At 37.2% G+C, this 26,491-nt stretch overlaps 1 long non-coding RNA gene across 1 annotated transcript in view; it reads left to right on the forward strand.

Annotated features, from left to right (window-relative positions):
• Positions 1-9,551, forward strand: part of LOC141560325 (uncharacterized) — a 46,546-nt gene extending 36,995 nt beyond the window's left edge. Inside the window, exon 3 of the long non-coding RNA XR_012487694.1 lies at positions 7,965-9,551. This is a non-coding gene — a long non-coding RNA (uncharacterized LOC141560325). The remainder of the gene's footprint in view (positions 1-7,964) is intronic.
• Positions 9,552-26,491: the final 16,940 nt, after the last annotated feature.

Raw genomic sequence — 26,491 nt, forward strand, 5'->3', positions numbered from 1 at the left:
GGGTGTACTGTCAGATTGGCTAAGATGACAGGAACAAATAATGATGAATGTTGGAGGGCATGTGGGAAAACTGGGACACTAATACATTGTTGGTGGAGTTGTGAAAGAATCCAACCATTCTGGAGAGCAATTTGGAACTATGCCCAAAAAGTTATCAAACTGTGCATACCCTTTGATCCAGCAGTGCTACTACTGGGCTTATATCCCAAAGAAATACTAAAGAGGGGAAAGGGACCTGTGTGTGCCAAAATGTTTGTAGCAGCTCTTTTTGTAGTGGCTAGAAACTGGAAGATGAATGGATGCCCATCAATTGGAGTATGGTTGGGTAAATTATGGTATATGAAGGCTATGGAATATTATTGCTCTGTAAGAAATGACCAGCAGGATGAATTCAGAAAGGATTGGAGAGACTTGCATGAACTGATGCTGAGTGAAATGAGCAGAACAAGAAGATCACTATACACTTTATTTTTTAATTATTATTATTTTTTAATAATTTTATTATATATTTTTAAATAATATTATCCCCCCCTCCCTCTACTCCCTCCCCCCGATGACAGGCAATCCCGTACATTTTACATGTGTTACAATATAACCTAGATACAATACATGTGTGTAAATACCATTTTCTTGTTGCACAATAAGCATTAGATTCCGAAGGTACATGTAACCTGGGCAGACAGATATTAGTGCTAACAATTTACATTCACTTCCCAGTGTTTCTTCTCTGGGTGTAGCTACCTCTGTCCATCATTGATCAACTGGAAGTGAGTTGGATCTTCTTTATGTTGAAGATATCCACTTCCATCAGAATACATCCTCATACAGTATCATTGTTGAAGTGTACAATGATCTTCTGGTTCTGCTCATTTCACTCAGCATCAGTTGATGTAAGTCTCTCCAGGCCTCTCTGTATTCCTCCTGCTGGTCATTTCTTACAGAGCAATAATATTCCATAACCTTCATATAGCATAATTTACCCAACCATTCTCCAACTGATGGACATCCATTCATCTTCCAGTTTCTAGCTACAACAAAAAGAGTTGCCACAAACATTTTGGCACATATAGGTCTCTTTCCGCTCTTTAGTATTTCTTTGGGATATAAGCCCAGTAGTAGCACTGCTGGATCAAAAGTTATGCACAGTTTGATAACTTTTTGGGCATAGTTCCAAATTGCTCTCCAGAATGGCTGGATTCTTTCGCAACTCCACCAGCAATGTATTAGAGATCACTATACATTTTAACAACAATACTATATGAAGATGTATTCTGATGGAAGTGGATATCTTCAACATAAAGAAGATCCAACTCACTTCCAGCTGATCAATGATGAAAAGAAACAACTACACCCAGAGAAGGAACACTGGGAATTGAATGTAAAGTGTTAGCACTACTGTCTATCTACCCAGGTTACTTATACCTTTGGAATCCAATACTTAACGTGCAACAAGAAAATTGGATTTACACACATATATTGTATCTAGGTTATACTGTAACATATGTAAAATGTATGGGATTGCCTGTCATCGGGGGGAGGGAGTGGAGGGAGGGAGGGGAAAATCTGGAAAAATGAATACAAGGGATAATGTTATTTTAAAAAATATATTAAAAAGAAATGAGAAAGGAATAAGACTTATAGATTATACAGAGGCCTCACATCTCTATCCTAAAAATTTCTTTGAAAAATTATAAAAGGAACCAGGAAGTGATGAATATGACAAATACTGAATAACATCACAAAAATAAAATTATTATATCTGAAAATACATGTATTATATATATATGTATGTTTATATTATATATTTACATATAAATTATTTATATTAAATTAAAAAAATAAAAATAAAAATAAAATAAAATGATTGGTTATATAATCTATAGAGATTGCTATCTTGGGGAGGGGGAAGGGAAGGAAGAAAAAGAAAATTTGGAACTTAAAATCTTACAAAAATAAATGTTAAAAATTCTCTTTGTGAAGCAAAGGAACCCATATGTGCAAAAATGTTTGTGGCAGCCCTCTTTGTAGTGGCCAGAAACTGGAAACTGAGTACATGCCCCTCAATTGGAGAATGGCTGAATAAATTGTGGTATGTGAATGGTATGTAGTATTATTGTTCTGTAAGAAATGACCAGCCACATGATTTCAGAGAGGCCTGGCGAGACTTACAGGAACTGATGCTGAGTGAAATAAGCAGAACCAGGAGATCATTATACATGGCAATAAGACTTATTAATAAAATAATAATTAAATTAATAAGACTTAAGAATTATCAATTCTAAAGGATGTGCCTCTTTCCAATAATGAAATGATTGATGCCAGTTCCAATTGTGAGGAAGAGAGCTATCTACACCCAAAGAGAAGATTGTAGGAATTGTAGGATCACAGCATAGTATTTTCACTTTTTGTTGTTCACTTGCATTTTATTTTCTTCCTCATTTTTTTTCTTTTTGATCTGATTTTTCTTGTGTAGCAAGATAATTGTATAAATATGTATGCATATATTGAATTTAACATATATTTTTACCATGCTTAACATATATTGGATTGCTTGCCATCTAGGGGAGGGAGTGGAGGGAAAGAGGAGAATGTCTGAAACATAGGGCTATGACAAGGTTCAATGTTGTCAAATTATCCTTACATATGTTTTGAAAATAAAAAGCTTTAAAAATAAAAAAAAATCATTATAATAAAATATGAAGCAAAATTTTCATGGGACATTTGCTCATTTTTATCACATAAAATTTCAACTCATTTAGAGTTGTTTGATAGATTATTGTAAAGATACTGCATTAATTAATTTTGTTCAAGAGACCCTGAGAGCTTGATTAGCTACTCTTTGTGCTGAGCAGAGGGGAAATAACTTTAAAACTTAAAAAATCTTACTACTAATTTCATTTTATATCAAAGATTGCAAGTGTTTCCCAAACTTTACCTTTGTTAAGGATATTAAAGTTAGAAATTAAAATTCAAAAAAGAAAAGAAAATTCTCTTAGCATGAAGCTAGAAAAATTAAATACTATTGAAAAACTAAGCAGAAGACAATTGGCTCATAAAATTCTGAACTTTAATTAGTGAGATTTAAAATTTTCTTACTAGGTCCTAGACCCATCACTTCCCGGTCATTCTGCTTCTTGCTTTGCTCCCTTTTGCCTTTCTAGTTGAATCTTTCTGCCTTCCTCCTTTCCTTCTCCCTCTTCTCAAAGGCAGGGGCTGTTTGGTTGCTTATATTTCCATCCTTAGAACTCCAAACAGGGCCTAGCACATAATAAACACTTAATGCTTTTTTCATTCATTCATTCATTTCATAGTCTGGCTGCAACTAATCTTTGTGAGCTGATTGTGTGCTATTGCCAAGAGGTAGCATTCCATCTCTTCCCTCCTTGTCCCTGAGGTGTTGAATGTTTTCTCCTGTTTTACCTCTGTTTTTTTTGTCTTTGTTTTTTTTTTTTTTTTTTTTTTTTTATCTCTCACTCCATTCTAGACTCATACCAAATGTTTACTTTTCTGAGAATCCCTTCTTATTTTCCCCATTTATAGGTCTCCCTGATCTTCTGCTACTATTTGGTTTAGATTCTGCACTTATTTCTGTTTACATGTTGTGGTTCTTTCCCCCAGCAGAATGTAAGCATCTTGAAGGCAGGACCCGATTCACTATTACCATTGGATCTCCAGAGTTTAGTATACAGTCTGAATCACACTGCCTGGAATATAAGTTTTGTGTGAGCTCCTGCCTAATCTTGATACTCTTTTTGGTTTGCGGAATGGAGACTGATTCAGGGCAGGATCCCAAGGATCCAGTGGCTTGTTTGGGTAATGAACAGCTTAGTGTATTCTGTCATCTGATTCCTCTTCACAAAACTTTGACCCCACTCCTGGGGCCTAACAGAGGTGCTGTAGGGCCCTGGAGCTGGGGTCAGAGGTGACCTGTCCCATTGTCTGAGGAATATTCCTCTGGACCTTCCTGGTTGAGGTATGATATCATTGTCTTTTTTTGCCTTCATGGCAATAACTCAATGATGAATGTCCTTGTATCACTTTGGGGGGTTGATGGAGACTTTTGGGGTGATTCCACTAAACTCTCAGCTCTGGAATGATAATGCTTTAAAAAAAAAACCCACAAATAAATTATTTTTTAGGAAGGTTTCTTTGGAATAAGATTGGTTGAAAGGGGCTCTTTTCAAGACTAAAAGAAAGCTGTTTTCTCTTTCCCCAAACCCTACAAACTCTGACCCCCAAAAGACAAAGTAGTCCTCTTTTTCTTTTGGTATTCCTCATAATGGCCTTGACTTCAATATTTAGATTGGGTATTTAGACTAGTATTTAGATTCATGACTGGGGACTTTTTTTTTTCAGTTCTGGGATCTCTGGGGTTCCTTATAATTTTGACAGTCTCTTGTTTTTTACTTTGAGTTTGGGGCAAGCTTTTTAGCACTCTGCCTCAGTTTCCCCTTTCTATTCAACAACTTGATTGGATGACATGAGCTCTAGGTATCCTCCGTGTTTTGGCATTTTGTGATTGAAACCTACCCTCCCAGCAGGACCTCACAAAAACAAATAATAAATTTATTCTTTTGAGAAATACCAGATAAATTATCCTTATTCTCTCCCATACCTAGCAAGACCTCCCTAGTAACAAAGAATAAAGGGGAAAAAACATTTCAGCAAAATTAACCAATACAACTGGAAGTCTGACAGTATATGCATGCAATATCCCACACCTATAGATTGCCAATTTTGCAAAGAAAAGAAGGACCTTTTCTGAATCTTCTCCAGGGACTACCCTTCTATTGTAAAAGTGTTTTTGTTTGTTTGTTTGTTTGTTTGTTTGTTTGTTTGTTTTTTAAAGAATAAAATAGAAATAAATCCAGATTGTGAACTCTTTCCTCTCATTCTTTCATATCCTGGTCTAAACTGTAGCTCCCAAGACAGATAGGTGTCAGGAGATAAGATGTCTGAGCAGTTGGTTTAAGTGTATGAAATGCTGCCTCGTCTAGAAGAGATTAGATTTGTATTCTGAGGACTTGAGTTCCAAAGCTGGTTCTGCCTGTTTAATATCTATGTGACCTTAGGCAAATCTCTTGAACTCCCTGCCTCCCAATTCCTCTTCTATAAAAATAAAGGGCGTGGATTAGATAACCTTGGAGGTCCCTCACAGATCTCAATCTATGATTCTAAGATGTGTGTCCAGATTTGCCCTAAAGTCCATTCTGTGAAAAAAGATAAATGATTCAACGCAATTCCAGTAGACTTGGGATGGAAAGTACCATCTGCCTCCAGAGAAAGAATTATGGGGACTGAATGTTAATGGAAGCATAGGATTTTTAACTTTTGTTGTTTTTTGTTTGTTTGTTTGTGTTTTTTCTCTCATGATTTTTTCCCTTTTGTTCTGATTTTTTTTTTGGGGGGTATAATGTGATAAAGATGGAAATATGTTTAAAAGAGTTGCACATATCTAATCTATATCAAATTGCTTGCTTTCTTGGGGAAGGGAATGGTCAGGGAGGGAGAGAGAAAATTTTGGAATACAAAGTTTTACAAAAACATGTATTTGGAAAAAATAAAATTCTGTTAGAGGAAAAAAAAAAGATGAACTGTTTCAGGTCCCATCAAAATAAATGTTTTTGTATTGGATCTATCTTTGCAAAATCCGAATCTCTATGCACTGGCAGAGTTGTCAGAGTGTCTGGTCTCATCTAAAGTGCTCTATACTTTGCAACTTTAACAATTGTTGTATAATCTTAAAGAAATCGTTCTACCTGTGACCTTCAGTTTTCTCATTTGTTAAATGGCTGGAGCCCCTTCCTAATGATGAATACCTCTCAAAATGTTCCATCTTTTTTTCTCTGATCATAGCCACTCTATTCCTACTTGGGTACCTCTTTCATCCCAACCCATCATTGTCTTTTCAGTTTTCTTTTGTACATTATTTTCCCCCATAAAATGTAAGGTCTTTCAAGTAATGTGTTCTTTCTTTCTCCTCCTCCTCCTCCTTCTTCTCTCTCTCTCTTTCTCTCTGTCTCTCTCCCTCCCTCCCTTCCTTCCTTCCTTCTTTTCTTTCTTTCTTTCTTTCTTCCTTCCTTCCTTTTTTTCTTTCTTTCTTGGTTCCTTCTTTCTTTCTTCCTTCCTTCCTTCTTTTCTTTCTTTCTTGGTTCCTTCTTTCTTTCTTTTTTTCTTTCTTTTTTTCTTTCTTTCTTTCTTTCTTTCTTTCTTTCTTTCTTTCTTTCTTTCTTTCTTTCTTTCTTTCTTTCTTTCTTTCTTTCTTTCTTTCTTTCTTTCTTTCTTTCTTTCTTTCTTTCTTTCTTTCTTTCTTTCTTTCTTTCTTTCTTTCTTCCTTCCTTCCTTCCTTCCTTCCTTCCTTCCTTCCTTCCTTTTTTCCACTGCCTGATGGGCAGTGAATATTTAATAAATGCTCATTGACTATATAGTAATAGTTGCTTCCAGATTAGAGTGTGAAAGAGAAAATATGATGAGACGTCCTAAACCCTACTAAAACCATATATCTTAGATGATGGATTCAGAGCTGCAAGGAACTCTTTTACAAATCTCTCATTTGTCAGATGTGGAAACTGAGTCAGGAAGGGAAAGTTACTTGTCCAGGATAATCCATATCATCAGGAGCAGAGTCATGATAAGAATCTAGGAATCTTCTGATTTTTCAATCTGATCTATGACGCCATTCTGATTTTCTTTCTAGCCTAGTGACAAAAAGATAATGGTACATAAGCTCATTCAGGGAATCTCTCCAAACATTGTGTTTCTTTGAAGTTAAAACAAAATTTATCACAGTAAAAATTCAGAAATGTTGAAATGGATTCTTAAGTGGACTTAAAGTCCATGTGACCAATTGCACTTTACACATTTTTGCCTGAATGTTTTTCTCAAGCTCAATGTGTATGATATGAAACTCATTTCATTTCCCTTGAAATCTCTGTTCATTCAAACTTTTTTTGGTCTCTGTATTGCCCAAACTGACCAGTTTTGGAGGCTGCAGTTTGCTCAGTGGAGAGAGCACTAGATTCATTTTTGAAGACTTAAGGTTAAATCTTACTTCATACTGATTGTTTGTGAACTTGCCAAGTTGGCAAACCTCTTATAGTCTTAGTTCCCCCACATGCAAAATGGAGATAATAGTAGTAGTGAATTCACCAGGTTGTTGTGAGGATCAGCTGAGATATATATAAAGGGCTTTGCAATAAAATCCCAATATAACTGCTTGCTGCTACCACTGGTTCTGGAGAAGGGATTGTAGTTATAATACTTGAAAGAACCCTCAGCCATTTAGTCCCAATTCTTAATTTTATAAATGAAGAAACTAAAGCAGACCAAGGAAGCTAAGTGGTTTGCTGAAGCATAGGATTTGAATTCAGATCTCTGACTGCAGAGTTGTTGCCTCAATCTACTTCTTAATGAGAAAATGCATTCTATTTTTTCCTTTCTTTGAAAGAGTATAAAGATAGAACATGTCAGACTTGGTGGGTGTGTTGGTTAGTTCTCAACTTCTCTCTTTTTTGCTTTGTGAAAAAGAATAGATTTCTGGGGGAAGAATATATTTGAAAAAGGTGATGTAAAACAAATGATAGCAATAAAACCTTCCAAAACTAGTATTTGGTGAATTGGGTTGAACAGAACTGTAAGAAATCCACCCCAAAACCATACATTTGTCAGTAAAAGTTACAAGTGAACATCTTAACTAGAATTATTTTCTTTAAAAATATGTTTTATTGATATCTTTTGTTTTTAGATTGACTAGATTTACCTGCTGCCATTGGTCCCTCTCCCACCTCTCAAAGAGCCATTTTTTATAACATACTTTATTTAATGCTCAATAGTTTAAAATTTTTAATTTTTCCAATTACATGTAAAGATAATTTATAACATTAATTTTTGTAAGATTTTTGTAAAATTTTGTAAAATTTCCAAATTTTGTATCCTTCACTCCCTTGTCTTCCTCCTTCCTAAAGCAGTAAGCAATCTGATGTAGACCTTATAACAGAGAAGAAGGAAAAGAAGAATGGAGAAGGAGAAGAAGAGAGGAGGAGGGGGAAGAAAAATAGGAGGAAGAGGAGAAATCAGTAAAACAGATTAACCAATGGAAAAAATATGACTATAAATGTGACATCTCACTTTGGAGGGCTCTGAGCTCTGCAGAGGAGGAAGAGAAGGGCTCATCTCCTAGTTCTTATGTAGTCCTACATCCTGTGCAAGAAAAAGTTCCCTGGGATCCTGAAAATGGGGCAGACTTTGGAGTCCAGAAGACTAAAGTTCAGGGATCACAAATTGAAGTTGAAAGGGACCATGGAGGCCATTAAACCCAAATACAGTTTATCTAGGAGGAAAACAAGGCCCACAGAGTTTAATTAACTTACTCAGAGTCTTATTGCCTTACTGAAGGAAGGCAGAGACACTAGAAGGCATTTGGGAGGAGGAAGAGCATTCTAGATATTTCAAGGGAGGTTCCCTAACCTAAGGATTTTTATGCTTTTTTCACTTATAACCCCCTTCTGCTGGAGAAAATTTTTTTGTAGGTGTACAAATCAGACATTTGTAGAAAATAAATCCCAGCTTTGCAACCCTCACATTCAGTCATGAAACCTCATATAGATCACAAACCACAGTTTCACAATATGGATCCTCCAGCCATTCTGGAAAGCAATTTGGAATTATGCTCAAAAAGTTATCAGACTGTGCATACCCTTTGATACAGCAGTGTTACTACTGGGCTTATATCCCAAAGAGATCTTAAAGAAGGGAAAGGGACCCACATGTGCGAGAATGTTTGTCAGCCCTTTTTGTAGTGGCAAGAAACTGGAAACTGAGTGGATGCCCATCAATTGGAGAATGGCTGAATCAACTGTGGTATATGAATGTAATGAAATATTATTGTTCTGTAAGAAATGACCAGCAGGAGGAATACAGAGAGCCCTGGAGAGACTTATATGAACTGATGCTGAGTGAAATGAGCAGAACCAGGAGATCATTGTGCACGGCAACAGCAATATTATCAGACCATCAATTCCAATGAACATGCCTTTTTCCAACAATGAGATGATTGATACCAGCTCCAATGATGTTGTGATGAAGAGAGACATCTACACCCAGAGAGAGGACTGTGGGAACTGAATGTAGATCACAATTTAACATTCTCACTCTTTTCATTGTTGTTTACTTGCATTTTGCCTTCTTATTCATTTACTTTCCTTTTTTATCTGATTTTTCTTGTGCAGCAAGAGAATTATTAAATATGTTTATATATATTGGATTTAACTTATATTTTAACATGTATAACATATATTAGATTGCTTTGGGGTAAGGAGGGGGAAATCTGAAACATTAGGCTATGCAAAGATCAATGTTGAAAAATTATCTGTGTATATGTTTTGAAAATAAAAAAACTTAAACAAAACAATCTGGATCCTATTGAAATCATAGGTCTGGTTCAGAATATTAACTAATTACATTTATATAGTGTTTATTGTGTACCTAGCACTATGATAAGCTCTTGAGAGAAAGAAATAGAGAGAAAGAGAGAGAGAGACAGAGAGAGAGAGAGAGAGAGACAGAGACAGAGACAGAGACAGACAGAGAGACAGAGAGAGAAAGAAAGAAAAAAGAAATGAAGATTATTATTTATTTAGCCTTTTAAGGTTTATAATATTATTGTTTTTTTTTTTTTTTTCCATTTTCTGAGGCTGGGGTTAAGTGACTTGCCCAGGGTCACACAGCTAGAAAGTGTTAAGTGTCTAGCCTTTTAAGGTTTATAATATTATTGTTTTTTTTTTTTTTTTTTTTTTTTTTTTTTTTCTGAGGCTGGGGTTAAGTGACTTGCCCAGGGTCACATAGCTAGAAAGTGTTAAGTGTCTGAGACCAGATTTGAATTCCGGTCCTCCTGAATTCAAGGCTGGTGCTCTGTCCACTGCGCCACCTAGCTGCCCCTTAATGTTTATAATAAACCTTATGGACATGATATCATTTATGTGTCTCATAATAACCCTGTCATTACAGGTATTATTAAATGAGGAAGCTGAGACTTAAAAGCTCTGAAATGACTTATCCAGTTAGCCAATATCAGAGATGCTTCTTATATCCATGTGATCTAACTCTGGGCCCAGGGCACTAGCCACTGCCTCAACCAGTTCACCAAATAGCAAAGAGCTCTTTGTGGCTTCCTAACAATAGCTGACCCCCTGACTTTCTTAGACAGCAACCAATTAGAAATAGGTTAAACCCGTGTAATTCTTCTAAATGTATTTCCATATTCATCATGCTGCACAAGAAAAATCAGATTAAAAGGGGGAAAAATGCAAGAAAGGAAAAATAAAACAAGTAAGCAAATAAATAACAATAACAACAAGGCAAAAATACTATGCTTTGATATTTCCCTTGCCTAGATTAAATTTGCTCCTCATTCCCATCTAGTAGAATCTGGTCTTTTTCATTTTTCTTTTTTTGTTTTATAACATGTTTATCTACAGAGCATATACAATTCCACTAGATTTCAAACTATTTACTTGTCACATTTATGAAAAAACTTTATAAGCAGCAAATATTGATGACATTTTTATTTATAAACCTAAATCATCAAAATGATAAATTTTAATTCTCAACCTTAAAATAAAACAAAACAAAACTAGTTTTAAATAGATTCTTGAACTGATGGTTCATAACCAGCTTTTTTTTTTTTTTTTTTTCTCTTTTTGCTGAAGCAATTGGGGTTAAGTGACTTGCCCAGGGTCACGAAGTTAGGAAGTGTTAAGTGTCTAAACTCAGATTTGAACTCAGGTCCTCCTGACTTCAGGGCTGGTACTCTATCCACTGAGACATCTAGTTGTCCCAGATCTTTTTACTTTTCAGAGCCACCACTTCCATCATGCAGCTCCATTAGTTTTCCCAATTCAAATGTAGGCTTTTTGAGCTTCTTGACTTTTCAAACAAATACATCATGGAGAAGGCTCATGGATTGACAAGGCTTACTACATTATGGTTGATTGTATTTCATTGAACTATGTCACTGATATCTTTGAGGTTCTTTATGCTTCACTGAGAAGGGATTATATTTTTCAAGTTAAGATGGCACCCATGATCAAGATTTGGAAGTTTTGTCTATTGTATGAGGAAAGATTCCCCTAAATCAACCATTGGTTGCCAATATCCTTTGACCACACCCCTTTAACAACAAGTAGCCATCAGATGCTGGAGGTTGGGATTCTTGACTTTTTGCAACCATTTATTTTTCATCCTTACATCCTTTTCATTCCCTATAAGGAGTCTCCATGGATCTTCAAAGGGCAAGAGAATAAAAGTATCTTTCTCCCTTCCACCCCATCCTGTTTACATGGCAACTCCAGTCTCCCCTTCTTTGGTCTCAGACCAAATATTTTCCATTAATGGGAGTTATGAGAGGCTTCCCCATCACTTCTTTTTTTTTCTCAGGGAGACCTCAAACAAACTCAGCACCCATTAGCCCGGCTGGCACTTTGTGAGGTTCCTTCATCCTTTGTCAATCTGGTGGCTGGGAAAGTGAATGTGGAGAAGTTATCTACTTTTCTAATATCCCCCCACCCCAGTGCAGAGCTCAAGGTGGATCATTTATGGCTTGGCTCTAAGCCATGTCCTGGGTTTAGGGGTAGAATTCAGAGATGAGACTCAGGAAGGAAGCAAATTTAAGATCACAGCTGGCAAGGGGGGGGCAAATTCTGAGTCTGGAAAAGTCTCTAACATTGGCACACCCATGTGCCTTAACAGAAGTAGAATAATGCTCTGTCTTCAGACTAGGGAGATGCCCCTCCTCCCATTTAATTCCTGCCCTGAGGAGCCATCTGTACCCTGTGCACCCAGGCACAATTGCACCCTCCTCCAGGACTGAAGACCCTGGTCCCGCACCCACTATGGATGAATGACCCTTTCATAAAGGCTGAACTTCCTCCCGTCTTTTGGGCAACCAGACCTTAGCCAATCATAGAAATATATCACTGCAAGGCTATCCCCAGAAAAAAAAAAAAAAAAAAAAAAAAAAGACAGAGAGAGAGCGAGCTTGACAGTTTAATGAGTTAACTTAAAATACTTGTCAGTTCCTGGACCATTTTTATTAGCTTCTGAGAAGTGGAACACTTTTGAGGGTGGAGAAACTAAAGGGTGATGATAGCATCATTCGGGGGTAGGCCCCCCACTCCCATCAGAGGACAATAATGGTCTCTTTTCATCATTGGACAGATCTTCCCCAAACCCACCCTAAACACCAGCCAATCTTTCAGAAACTTAAAAACCTCATGAGAGCCCAGATCAGACTTCTTCTCCAAGGGGCCACACCCTGAGGAATAGGCCCACTCCTATTCTTTAAAATGTCTAGTTATGTGTTTGTTAGAGAGCCATCATATAGGATGGAAGGAATATTATGGGGGAACCAGAGTATCTGGATTTAAATCCTGGTTTTCCCTTAGTTGCCTCTTCTCTCAAATTTGAGAGCTATTCTAGCTTTCCCCACTAGTGACATTGAACTAGATGGCTTTTTGAGTCTTTTCTGCTTTAAATCTTTAATCCTGATCTTTTCTCCAACTTCTTCTGCTTCTCCAACCATTTTGAGAATGGATAAACCACCTGGGGCTTAGGAAAGGGTATATGTCCATATAGTAATGTCTTCCCCCATAGTCCATATGACAGTATATGTGATTTGTATATGTGGTACTTCTTTTGGTCTATTCCTCCAACTTATAATTACAGGGGAACTGTATAGAGCTGTATCTACAATGGGCAGCTGCTGCACCCAGGGCTAGGTTGAATGAGGTCCAAAGTTCTGCTACTACAGCTCTAAGAGTCTCCACCAGTTCACTTCCCATTAATAGTCTGCCAGTAGACACAATTTGGGGCAGCCAGGAGGTAGAGGGTATAGAGTGCCAGGTCTTAAATCAGGTTCAAATCTTCTTGAGTTCAAATTTGGCTTTAGACACTTACTAGCTGTGTGACCCTGGGCAAGCCATTTAACCCTATTTACCTCAGTTCCTCATCTGGAAAATGAGCTGGAGAAGAAAATGGCAAAGCACTCCAGTATCTTTTGCCAAGAAAACCCCAAATTAGATTATGGAGAGTCAGACATGATTGAAACAACAGAACAACAGACACAATTAATTCAAAGCAACATTTACTAGGATTTCATAACAAGAGCAGAAAATAGTAGCTACAAGACATTCCCTCCAGCCCCCCACCAGTCCCCTTCATCTGACAATTGTGGAACTTTGGTGATTCAGTTATTTATTTATTTATTTTCCATCATTGATTTCAGACTCAATGGTTGATTTTAAAAAACTCTACAGCAGAAGGAACAAAGCAAATGCCTTTTAATTCAGTGTTCTCAATCAATAACAGCCTATAATGAAAAGAATACATAGATGGGTTTGTTTATGTTAGGATCACTTTATTATATGTCGCATATTTTTGGAGTGTCTCTTCAAGCTTGCTTCTTGAATAATTACATCCTTCTAAGCTCTAAGGAGTTCAGGAAATGCTTTTCTGCTTGGGCCACGACATGATAAAATATTATGCTGGTCACCAAGCACTCCCACTAATGAGCTGATCTTAGGAAAGAGATGCACCATACTTTCAGTTTATGTTTCATGCTTTTTGTTTTAATGTCACCATAATTTTCAATGACTATCCCTCCCCCATCAAAAAAGCTCCCTTGTAAAAAGAGAAGATATTTCAGAAGACCAGACCTTGACTATAACTAGCTCAGACATTCTGTACCCATGGTCTCAGGGATTGTACACACAAATAAATAAATACAAGGTGGGGGGGGGGGAGTATAGCACTGACAGCTAACTGGGGAGGAACATTGAATATAGGATATGGGATCTGAACTATGCTTTGAAGTAAGAAAATTACTACATGGTAGGAGTGATGGATGAACTGGGGGGGTACATTATAGACTTGCTGGACAGACTGTGCAAACCTGAGAGTGTTATTGTTATAGTTACATATATATATATATATATATATATATATATGTATATTTATAGTTATAAAGCATTCCCCATGCCTGGAATGCTCTCATTCCTCAACTCTGCCTCTAGGAATTCAGTTTTCTTTAGAGCCCAGTTCAAGTTACCTCTTACCTTTTTCTTTCTTTCTTTTGCTAAGGCAATTGGGGTTAAGTGACTTGCCCAGGGTCACACAGCTAGGAAGTGTTAAGTGTCTGAGGCTAGATTTGAATTCAGATTTTCCTGACTTTGGGCTGGTATTCTATCCACAACATCAACAAGCTGCTCCCTCCTAGCCCTTTCTTGACCTACTATCTCTTTCTCTCTCTCTCTCTTCCCCCCTTCTCTCTTTCTCTCCCCCCCCCCTTTCTCTTTTGTCCCATCTGTTTACTTAAAATTTTCTGTCTAACACTATTAACAATTGTTCACTGGGTAGCCCCATACTTATCCTGATATTTTGAAGATGACCCAATGTGGGCAGAAGTGGAGAATAAACATCCTATTCTCTGTAGTTATTAGAGAGCCTGAGGAACGACCTATCCTTTCAACACCAAGCTATACATCACTAGAAGCAGCCCAGAAGTTCATCATCATCCCTAAAAGGGTCCAAGCACTAGGTCTCCAGATGTTTCCAAGGGAGCTCTGAACAGATGCTCCCAGGGATGGTCCCCATTAGCTGATTCAACTTCTGCTACTCTACAATGCTGTGATCGGGGACAGCTCTCCCAAACCACACAAAAGCTGTGTCTCATGCTGTTGGTAATTCTCATGATTCCCAAGACCTCCTACCTTTCTCATCAGAGGGTGTGAAACAAATTTCTAGCTGAAGGGGGCAAGAAAGACACAGTCCAGATTTAAGAAGGAACAAGGTACTTGCATCACTTCCCTTCATCAGACTGACCACTAGTCACTTTTTGTCATAGAACAGCTCTATTCTTACCTCTTTTTTCAATCATCCCCCAGACAACACCCTCAGGCTCTCATTTGCTGAGTCCAATTATAAGACAAGAATCCTTAGCTATATGGTCTCTGAGAGTGGGAGGCAAGCAGAGCAGGGCATCTTGGTGGGGGAAAAACATTGAAAGAGGGAAGCAGCTTCTCTGGGCTTGTTTTCAGATCTTTTGTTAGCTGATTACATGGTCTTTGATAATTTTTCATTGACAGAAGGGAGCTATTTGCTTGTGGATTATTTGAAAGAAACAGGCTTATGCAAAAGAAAAACAAAACCATCTTCTAACCCACTAAGCCATTTGACTTATGAGATGCTAAACAGAGGTTGGAGTTGTGAGAAGATATATTTTATAATCATGTCTAAAAAGGATGCAGAAAACATTTTAATGTTATCTTAACAAAATATCATTGATACATTTTAGTTTTACATTATAATTATTTCTCAATATATCCCTTTCATGCCATTTGGAATCAATTGAAAACAATCAAGCAAAACCCAAAATGCTGTCTGATAGAGTATATAAAGTAAAATTTCACACCCCATAATCCCCCAGGTTTTCAGTGAAAAGGTTCTCAATTTTCTTATTTTCTCTAAGTGTACTTTTTTATTTTAAGAAACAAATTTTATTGTTGTTTTTTTAAAAATTTGATCAAATATATTTTCTCTTGTATGTTTCTTCCCTTTCAGAGAACCATCCTATATCACAAAGGATATTTTTAATGGAAAAAAGAGGAAAAAAATCGGCAAAACCAACCAAAATGTTAAAACAATCTGACAATTGAAATAATGTTGTCCACTTGAGAATCTCTTGCTTTGGAGTTAGGGAAGTGATTTCCCTTAGTTCTTTGTAATTTTGCAGCATTCATTCATGTTCATATTATTATTTGTTTTTCAATTATTTTAGTTGTGTCCAACCCTTCATAACCTCACATGGAGTTTTCTTGATTTACCATAAATCTTTCATTTTACAAAGGAAGCAACTGAGGCAAATAGGGCTAAATAACTTAATAAGAATCAGAAGCTGGATTTGAACTTGGGTTTTCTTGACTTCAAGCCCAGTGGTCTATTCACTGGGCCACCTAGCTGTCCCTATGACATAATTAGGCTTATACTTTAAAAATATCACTTTGACAGCTATACAGAAGATGGGTTGGAGAGGAAGAAAGATTGAAGATAGCATGATCAATGGTGAGAGACTTGGCCCTTCTTAACAACGAGGTGATCCAAGGAAATTTCAATAGACTTGGAAAGGAAAATGCCATCTGCACTCAGAGAGAGAACTATGGAAGACTGAATATAGATGGAAACATAGGATTTTCACTGTTTATTTGTTTATTCCTCATTTTAAAAATTTTTATCTGATTTTTCTTGCATAACATGATAAATATGAAAATGTGTTTAAAAGAATTGAGCATATTTAACCTATATCAGATTATTTGCTGTCTGGAAGATGGGGGAGGTAAAGGGGAAGAGAAACATTTAGAACACAAAGTCTTACAACAATGAATGCTGAAAACTATCTTTACATGTATTTGGAAAATAAAATACTATTGAAAATTTAAGGAAAGAAGAAGGTTTTCCTTTAGGACAAGGAAACTGAAGCTCAGAAAAGTTAAATGACTTGCCCCCAATCACATAGTAAATGTCACCAGCAGGATTTGAATTCAGGACTGTCTGTTGTCCAAGTCCAGTGCTCTGTCCACTGCTCTCATCACTCCTAAGAGATGGAAAGTGTAGCCTCTTATTCAGGGACTATTTCAGCAATTATTAAATGTGGTTTCAGGCTTCAGAAAAGCATCTGAATTTCAGAAATTATTTGGGATTTTTTTCTGCAGAATTCACATAGAATGAGTTTTTAGCTGATATGTGCCTCACTTGATTTTCTGGGATTCAGTTACCAATACAGAAGACAGCAGATCTCAAATCCTCCTCTGCTGTGGGAAAGAATTTCCCTCAAACTGGGCTGGGGGCCCTTAAAAAGAAAAAGCATTCCTGTAACTTAAAGTTTGTTTCTAAAGGAATTGATTACATCTTAGCAGTGTTTGATTTCTTTTTCTTTTTCAACATTCAATGGCAGATGGGAAGCACTGTCTATTTCCCCATCTGTATAATCTGAAGTCAAGAGTGAAAAAGAGCAGTGTGTTTTCAGAAAATAGAGAAGCCTGAGGTTGCTGGGATGACTGTTTTCATTAAACAATCGGTTGTGTTTCTGCAGCTTTCCTGCAGTTGGCAAACATTTGAGTGATTTCCACAGGTTCACTTTTACAGTGCGGAATCACTTGATATCTCTGCAATCTTCCACTGGTCATTGAGTTGGGGACCATGGAAACAGTTCTGAACACAGAAAGGCAATCCTTTGCTTGGGAAACATCCTGTCTCATTCAACTCCTCCTATTCAGGGGGCAGGTTGACTAACAAATCCTTCCCACAGGTAAGGGACTCTGGAGCTGCCAGTGTCTCACTTTGGCCTCTCTTCTTCAGATACAGATTTTCCAAATTTTAGAGCTCATTAGAGCTTAATGAACTCAACTGGCCATTGAGTTCAATCAGTAAATGAACAAAAATTGCTATTATAATATAACTGACAGATAGTACTCTGTTTGAAGAGCCCGGGAAAAGGGAATTTATTGCTTCTCCAGGGACCCTTCTCTACTTTTAGAGAATTCTGATTCTTGGAAAGTTTTCCCAACATCAAGCCTGAATCTTCATTTCTTTAGCTTCTATTCTCCATTATTCCTGGTTCCTCCTTCTTGGGCTAGATAGAAGTTCTAATCTCTTTTCCACCTAGAAACCCTTCAAAGATTTAAAGAAAGTTAGCATATTTCCTGACTCATCTCTTCTTTAGTATCAATGAACCATTTCTTCAGTTGATTCTTCTAGAACAAGAATTCTAAACTCTTCCTCTTGCTGTGTGTTCTTCTCTGGACAGTTTTTCATCTTATCTATGGTCTTTCTAAATTATGGAACCCAGAACTGAAAATAATTCTCTATACATAGCGTGATCAAGTTACTATACTAAGGGTTTGTCATCTCAATACTGCTTCTCATCACAATGAAAAATATCATCAATCTTTTTTTTTTTTTTTTTTTTGGCCACTCTACTGGATTTCCAAAAAGTTTTACCATCATTTTAAGCTAATTTGGGGACATTCTTTATTATATGGATGATGTACTGAGGTCCACTAAAACCCTCAGGTCTTTTTTTTTTTTTAATCAGATAATTCTCATATTGTACTTGAAAAGATGCCTTTTTGAACCTCAAATTGCATTTGCATATATATTATTCTATTACTTCTAATTCTCTCTCTCTCTCTCTTTATATATATATTATGTATTATATATATATGTATTTAAATTTGCTGGACATCCACCATAAACAAGAGTATATATATATATATACATATATATATATATATATATATATATATATATATATATATATATATGTATTTAAATTTGCTGGACATCCACCATAAACAAGAGTATATATATATATATATATATATACATACACACACACACACACACACACACACACACACACATATATATATATTTAAATTTACTGAGCACACATCATAAGCAAGAAATAGCTTTAGAACTAATAGAGTCCTTAGAGACATGAGATATTATAGACGATAGTACAAAATTTAAATTGAGTTTCTAGATAGTGCAATGAGTAAGAGTTTTGGACTCAGGGTCAGAAATATCTGAATTCAAATCTAGTTTCAAATGTATTCTAGTTATATGTGATTTTAGGTAAGTCATTTAATTTTTTTCTGCCTCAGTTTTACATCTGTAAAAGGGGGATTATAATGGTATCTGTTTTTCAGGGTTATTGTGAAGATGAAATATGCACCTATATTGCATATAAAAGTTTGCAAAGCCCTTTTATAAACTTTTACATGTAATGTCGGTGTATTTGTGCATACATAGACACACATACACACAGACACATATATGGAAAGTTTTATCATTGTTATTTCTGCCCTAGAAAGTTATAATCTACTTCATAACTGAGTTTACTTTGATCCTTCTGTCCCGGGAGGAAGGCCAATCAAGTAGGAGACTTAAAGCATGTGGATTGATTGACTGATTGATGGATTGTTGTTCTCTCAAACTCTCACCTCCACCCTCTCAGAGATAAGAATGGGTGGAGTATACAGCTGGCCCACCTTCTCTCAAAAGCCTATTAGTTGAATGACAGCTCAGCATCTCATTCCTTAAACAACCTAGATACCTAAAAGATTTCATCATCCTAGAATTTCTTCCCCACCCTCGCTCCCTTGTATTTTGTTGTTTTTTAAGTTTGTTTTTTTTGTTTTTTTTCAGTTGTGTGACCTCATTTGGAATTTTCTAGCCAAAGATTCTGGAGTGGTCTGCTATTTTCTTTCTCCAGCTCATTTTACAGATAAAGAAATGGAGGCAAATAGGATTAAGTGACTTGCCCAGGGTCATATAGCTAGGAAGTGTCTGAAGTGATCTGAACTCCTCAAAATCATGAACTTCCTGAACTTTCTGATTCCAAGTCCAGAAATGGAACCTTTTGACCCTGAGCTTTCTTCTAGTCTCTCTAAAGTGCTACCATCTATAGGAGACCTTTCCTCATCCCCTAAATTGTTAATTTACTTTTATTTGGGGGGGCATATATTTTGTGTTTTTTTTAGAGGTAACCCGGCTCATTGGAAAGAAAACTGAATTCAGAGTTGAAAAGTCCTGGTTTCCATTTGACCTCTTTCATGGCTCCATGCCTTAGACAATTCTCTAGAAATGAGGAATTCATCCTGTGAAAATGTAGGATCTCTGAGAATAAGGGCTATTTTTTTTGGTCTCTGTATTTATATCATCCAGAAATGAGCTAGTCAGGCAATAAACATGTATTTAAGAAGGATTATGTGCCTGGCACTGTGCTAAGCAAAGAAAGGCATCAAGGAGTCCTCAGTCTAAAGGGTAGAGACAACATTTGAACCACTATGTTCAAACAAGTTATAGACAGGATGAAATTGGAGATGATACACTGAGGAACAGCTCCTGAATAATGGGCTGTAAAATAGGTGCTTAATCAGATCTGTATATTACAAATTAAGTGCTCCTTCTGATTAGTGAAAAGAGCTTAAACTCTGAAGAAATCTCACTGTGATTCTCCCCCTCTCCTAATCCCCTTCCCCATCCTGTGCCTGCAGCATCTTTCCCCAATAGTACTCTCAGAGCAGGAATGAGTTTCTTTCTGTCCCCAACTGGGGGACAGTGTTTCACTGGGTGATTTCTCTGGGGACACATGCCAGACCCCAGAAAAGCATCTCAATTGCTTGTTTAGGGTTTTGACACAGTCCTGTTTTTCCTTCTTGTTGTTTAGGATTCTTATTGGTCTGGAAATGAATCTCAAACACCAAAGCACCCTCTCCTGCCATAGCCATTATTGACACTGACTCTTGGCTCCATTCTATTGATCTGTCAATCAGCAAGCATTTCTTTCTCTTTTTTTTTTTCCCATTAAAGCTTTGTATTTTCAAAACATATGCAAGGATAATTTTTCAACATTGACCCCTGCAAAACCTTGTGTTCTAATTTCCCCCCTTTTCCCTCTACTCCCTCCCCTAGATGGCATGTAATCCAATATATGTTAAACATGGTAAAAATATGTTAAATCTGATGAAATTGTCTTGCTGCACAAGAAAAATCAGATCAAAAAGGAAAAAAAATGCAAAAGAAAATAAAATGCAAGCAAACAACAGCAAATAAGGTGAAAATGCTATGTTGTGATTCACATTCAGTTCCCACAGTCCTCTCTCTGGGTGTAGATTCAACAAGCATTTCTTTCTTTCTTTCTTTCTTTTTTTTTTTTTTAATAATAAGTTAATAAGTTTTTATTTACCAGATATTTGCATGGGTAATTTTATAACGTTGACAATTGCCAAAACTTTTTTCCCCCCAGATGGCGGGTCAACCAATACATGTTAAATATGTTAGAGTATAAATTAAATATAATCTATATATACACGGCCAAACAGTTTCAACAAGCATTTCTTAAGCACTTGCTATGTACCTGGCACGTGGAGTCAAGCATCGAAGCAGCCTTTTTCAGAAGTCTTAGAGAGATACAATCTATAACTATCTACCAGGGGATGGGGAATGTCCAGCCTGAGGGCCTGAACTCTTTTGGTCTGTCTCTGCCAAGGCAACTGCAGAGGACAAAAACTGTTCCTTAAGTTCATTTTTTTAAAAATAGTATTTTCTTTTTCCAAATACACATAAAGATAGTTTTCAGCATTCACCCTTGCAAAACTTTGTGTTCCAAATTTTTTCTCCCTCCCCTTCACTCCCCTCCCCTAGATGGCAAGTAATCCAATATATGTTAAACATGTATGATTCTTCTATACATATTTCCACATTTATCGTGCTATACAAGAAAAATCAGATCAAATTTTTACCATGTTTAACATATATTGGATTACTTGCCATGTAGGGGAGGAGGTGGGGGAAAGGGGAGGGGGAAATTGGAACACAAGATTTTGCAAGGGTCAGTGTTGAAAAATGATCCTTACATATGTTTTGGAAATAAAAAGCTCCAATCTAAAAAGTGATCTATTAAAAAAAAAGGAAGAAAGAAAGAAAGAAAGAAAAATTAGATCAAAAAGGGGAAAAATGTGCCTCTTTTTTCATCTGTAAAATGAATTAGAGAAGAAAATGGCAAACCATTCCAGTATCTTTGCCATGAAAACCCCAAACCGGATCATGAAAAGTCAGACAGGACTAAAATGATGGAAAATAACAAGTCACTCATGAGATTGGTTGTTAGGTTCTTACTAAGTGCTAATGAGATAATGAGATATTAGGTTCTTACTAAGTGCTAAGTCGGTACTTAACAATTCTCTAGTTCCGGCCATTACTGAGAGTTTTACTTGTGAATTCCTGGGGAAGAGCTTGCATGCTCAGGAGGAACAAGTTCATTGCTTGAAATAATTTTTCCCAGAAGCCTTTGCATTATCCCATGCCCATTCTCTGGGAGGATAAAAGAGGGCAGCTCTGGAGGAAGGAAAAAGTTTTGTCTGGACGATACTTGAGGCTGCTCTCTGCAGGAAGGGAAGTCGGCTCTCTACAGGAAGAAGAATCTGTCTGAGAGATCTGACTTGAGACAGCAGATCTCCTCCCAGAGAGCGATCTGCAGCTTCTGGAGACAATAGCACATTACAGTTGGTCATGATATATCTTTTCTCCTTTGGTTCTTATGACCTCCTCTCTCTTATAAGTCTCACCAATATTCCTATAGAGAGTCTCAGAGAAACCTGGGAAAGAGTTGAATCAACTGATGCACAATAAGATAGGGCATGAGTGTCTTAGTGAACAAAACCAAGACAGCAATACTGTGGAGACAAACAATGAGGAAAGATTTCAGGACTCTGGTCAGTGCCCCTCAGGGCAGAATTCTAAAACCAATGATAAAACTTTGGCTAGCCTCTTGATATAGAGGTAAAGGATTTGAGCTATATATATTTTGGACATGTCTAGCAAAGAAGTTTGTTTTGCTTGAAAAAGTTCATTTTTTTTTTTTTATAAGGTTTGCTTTGTTTTTCTTTTTTTTTCTCCTCAATGGGTGGATGGGTGGGGAAGAGAAAATGTTTGTTAATTGAAAAAAAAAATTCAGGAGAAATTAAAAATAGAATAGTATCCATATTAAAACTTTCCAGCTGAGGAAACTGAGATTCAGATAGATGAAAGGAATTGCCTTAGATCACATAACCAGCAGCTGTTAGAAGTAAGATTAGAATCCCTTTTTGTCTTTATTACAAGTCCACTTCAGTCTCTACTATGGTGTGTATTTTTGTTGCTGTTTAGTCATTTCAATCATGTCCGACTCTTCCTGACCCTATTTAAGGTTTTCTTGACAAAGATACTGGAATGGTTTGACATTTCCTTCATCTCATTTTACAGATGAGGAAACTGAGGCCAATAGGGTTAAGTGAGTTGTCCAGGATCACATAGCTAGTCAATTTCCAAGGCTGAATTTGAACTCAGGTCTTTCTCACTCCAAGTCCTGGGCTCTGGGTATTGTGCAACCTAGCTGCTTCTAGAGTCCTTGTCTGGTAGTCTATATTGTTTTTACAGGTGTGACTCCTTAGCTTTATACATGAGTAAGGGTTTTGACTTATACCATTGGAGAAGAGGAAGGGAGTTCATAAGAGCATGGATCAAGTCAACCACAACTCAACAAGTATTTATTATTTAACTTCTACTTTGTACAGGGCCTACTTTAGCTGGACCTAGACATTGTTGATAGGGTTCCTGCCCTCAAGGGACTTACATTCTACAGAGGTGGAAAATGTGTACTGAAATAAGCCAGTGCAAAACACAAAAGAATTTCAAGAAAGCTAGCATGAAGGAGAGGAAGTAATTATAAAACACCTACTATGTGCAGACACTGGGCTTAGGCTTTACAGATGTTATCTCATCTGTTGATACTTACAACAACTCTGATATAGGTGCTATTATGATCCCCATTTTATAGCTGAGGTAACTAAGGTATATGGAGATAAAGTAACTTTCCAGGGTCACAAAGCTAGAAAGTGTCTGACTTGAATTCTGAATTTGAATTTAGGTCTTCCTGACTTCTGGTCCAAGCTCTATTCACAGCATTACCTGAGCATGAGATAAAAGAAGGGTCATTTTCAGGCCAAACCAAAACAACAAGCATTTATTAAGTGCTTCATATCTGCCAATTTTCAAGACACTTTGATTGCAGAGAAAAAAGCAAGTAAGACTCCAAGAATTCTGAAACTGGAAAAAATATGAGAGGTCACCTGGTGTTGCCTCCCCCCCCCCCTTTACTGTTGAGAAAATGGAGGTCTACCTTGGGGAAAAGCCATACGCAGCTAGATGGGTGGAGAGGAAGGTGATTAAAAGTTGTTTTCCATTGTACCATGCTGTTCCTCCCTCCCTCCCTTCCTTCCTCTCTCCTTCCTTCTTTCCTCACTTCCTCTTTTGTTCCTTCCTTCCTTTCTTGTGATATTCTCTTTCTCCAGTTTATCTGTTCAAAAGACACTACTTCTATGAACCTGATTTTCCCAATAAAAAAAAAAAAAGCTCTGCTCATGTAAAATTATTGAAGATTATAAAGGATTCTTTCACAAAGGAGCTGTAATCAGATGATCAGAGCTTTGTCCTAGGCCACAGATTACTCTTATACTCCAGCAGCACCGAAAAAATAACACCTAGTTAGAAAGAATAAATAGTTAAAATAGGAAACTACAATACTGAAAACTTCTTTTCCTTCCTTCCTCCCTTCTTTTACTTCCTTGCTCTCTCCATCTCTCCCATTTCTTCATTCCTCCCTTTCTCTCCTTCCTTTCTTGTTTCCTTTTTTCCTCCCTCTCTTTCTCCTTTCCTCACTCCCTCTTTTCTTCCTTCCCTCTTTCCTCTCTCTTTTCCTTCCTTCCTTCCTACTGTGGGGGTTGGTTGGAGGTTTGTCCTTGAGGCTTTAGGAAATACCCCCTTAAGGGGGCACTACTGAGTCTGCCAGGGGCTCAGGTTTCAGAAGGTGTGTTTAGGAATCTAATCTGACCACTTCTGTAATGTGTACATAATAATTCCATTTCAGAGTCCCAGAAACAGACACCTTTAAAGACTGTCAAGCTGGCCCATTTTCACAATTTTATCCCAAAGCGACTAGTCCCCTATCAATTTTTTTTTTTTTTTTTTTAAAGACAGAAGAAATTTACTCCTGTCTTAGTGATCAGAAGAGGAAGACTCCTTTTCTCTTCCCTCCCTTTTTGGAAAAAATTGGCAACAATACTGACATGTGGAGAAGAAGCATGGCAAGAGGGGAAGGTGCTAGATTTGGGCCCAAGGATCTGGATTTCAATCCTTGTTTGTTATCTGTATGAGTCTTGATAAAGTAGTTTAAAAATTCTGTGTGGCTGTTTGCTTGTCTGTAAATTGAGAGCAGATAGAAGAAATGAGGGTCCCTTCCAGCTTTAAATAATTGCAATTTCCCTACTAGCTGTGCAATCTAGGTCGTCACATAGGTCACAGTTTGCCTCAGTTTCCCCAAATGTGAAATGGGGTAGCAACAGCATCTGTCTCATGCAAAATTATGCAGATCAAATGTGATATTTAAAAACACTTAGTGCAGTGCTTAGCACATAGTAGGTGCTATGTCAATGCTAATTCCCTTCTTTTTCATTATTCCCTCAAGAAAGGACTAAGACTACCCCTCTAGATGGAAGAAAGGTCCAAGTGATGATTTCAGCTCTGACAAACATTTATGTGCAATCCTGGACGGGGCACTCGATATCCACTGGGACTTACTTTCCTCAATTGTAAAATGGAGGGGAAGTAATCATACTGGAAAAAGCATCCTGTCTACCTGAAAGCTACATTTGACAGATTGCAGAATATGCAGCATAAAGCAATACTCCTCCACATTTTTGCTATTGGGACAATTATTAGGGGAGGTTACTACAGACTTGGGAGGACTGGCTTCAATGGCTGCAAATGAAGAGATCAAGTTAGGACAGGCTCTGGAGGATGAGTGAGGTACATCTTAAGTGTAATACTTGTAAACTGTTGGATTAACCTAGGTGGGTTGGGGGCAATTGAGGGTGGGAGAGTGGGGAGTAGAAGGAGAGAAATTGCCTGATCTCTCTGAGACTCTATTTCCTTATTTGTCAAATGAGGGAGTTAAATAAAATAACCTCTCTCTTCCAGCTCTAATTCTGATTGCATAAGGGCAGGGGCCACTATTACTGCAAGAAAGATTTATAAGCCTGTGGATTTTAGGAAGACCCAAATTCAAATCTCCCCTGGACAAGACACAACTTCTATGGGCCTCAGTTTCTACTTTTATAAAATTCAGGTGTTGGACAAGATGACTCCATAGGTTATTTCCACAATCCAGCCAATTTCATTTATTTACTTTTACTTGAGAATATTTTATTTACAAGCAAATGCCTTCAGGAACCAGCCCTTCTATTAGCCATAATTAGCTTTGAATCTCATTTGTGGCAGCCTTGAATTTAAAATTTTTCTCTGGGTAAATCAGGTGACTTCCTACCGCTGAATATACACCTATTGATAAGGCCTTCGGGGTCAGAAATCTATTCCAAAGTCTCCAGTTTTCTTAATCCCAAATCAAAATCACTACCTCTGGGAAGCCTCCCACCCTCTAGGCAATGATCTTTTCTTCCCTGGACCTCCCAGATTTTCAAAGCTTTCAGAGATTATAGACCTAGAATTCGGACTCCTGAGGTCCATTAGTCCAGCCTGAGGATACTTGAGATCTAGAAAACCACAATGACTTATTCAAGGTCACACAGCCAGTACATAGCAAGTCCAAATTCGAATATGAGGGAAGGGAAGGTAATAAGCACATATATAACCTACTATGTCTATTAGGTTAGAAGGCACTGTACTAGATATTTTTACATAGATTATCTCATGTGATCCTCATAACCACCCTGAGAGATAGATATTATATCCATAAATAATTGAGATTAAGTGGCTTGCCCAAGGTCATGTAGTTAATAAATGTTTGAGGTCAAATTTGAACTCAGGTCTTTTGATTCCAGCA

Source organism: Sminthopsis crassicaudata, chromosome 3 (genome assembly GCF_048593235.1).
Source record: "Sminthopsis crassicaudata isolate SCR6 chromosome 3, ASM4859323v1, whole genome shotgun sequence".
Taxonomy (NCBI): domain Eukaryota; kingdom Metazoa; phylum Chordata; class Mammalia; order Dasyuromorphia; family Dasyuridae; genus Sminthopsis; species Sminthopsis crassicaudata.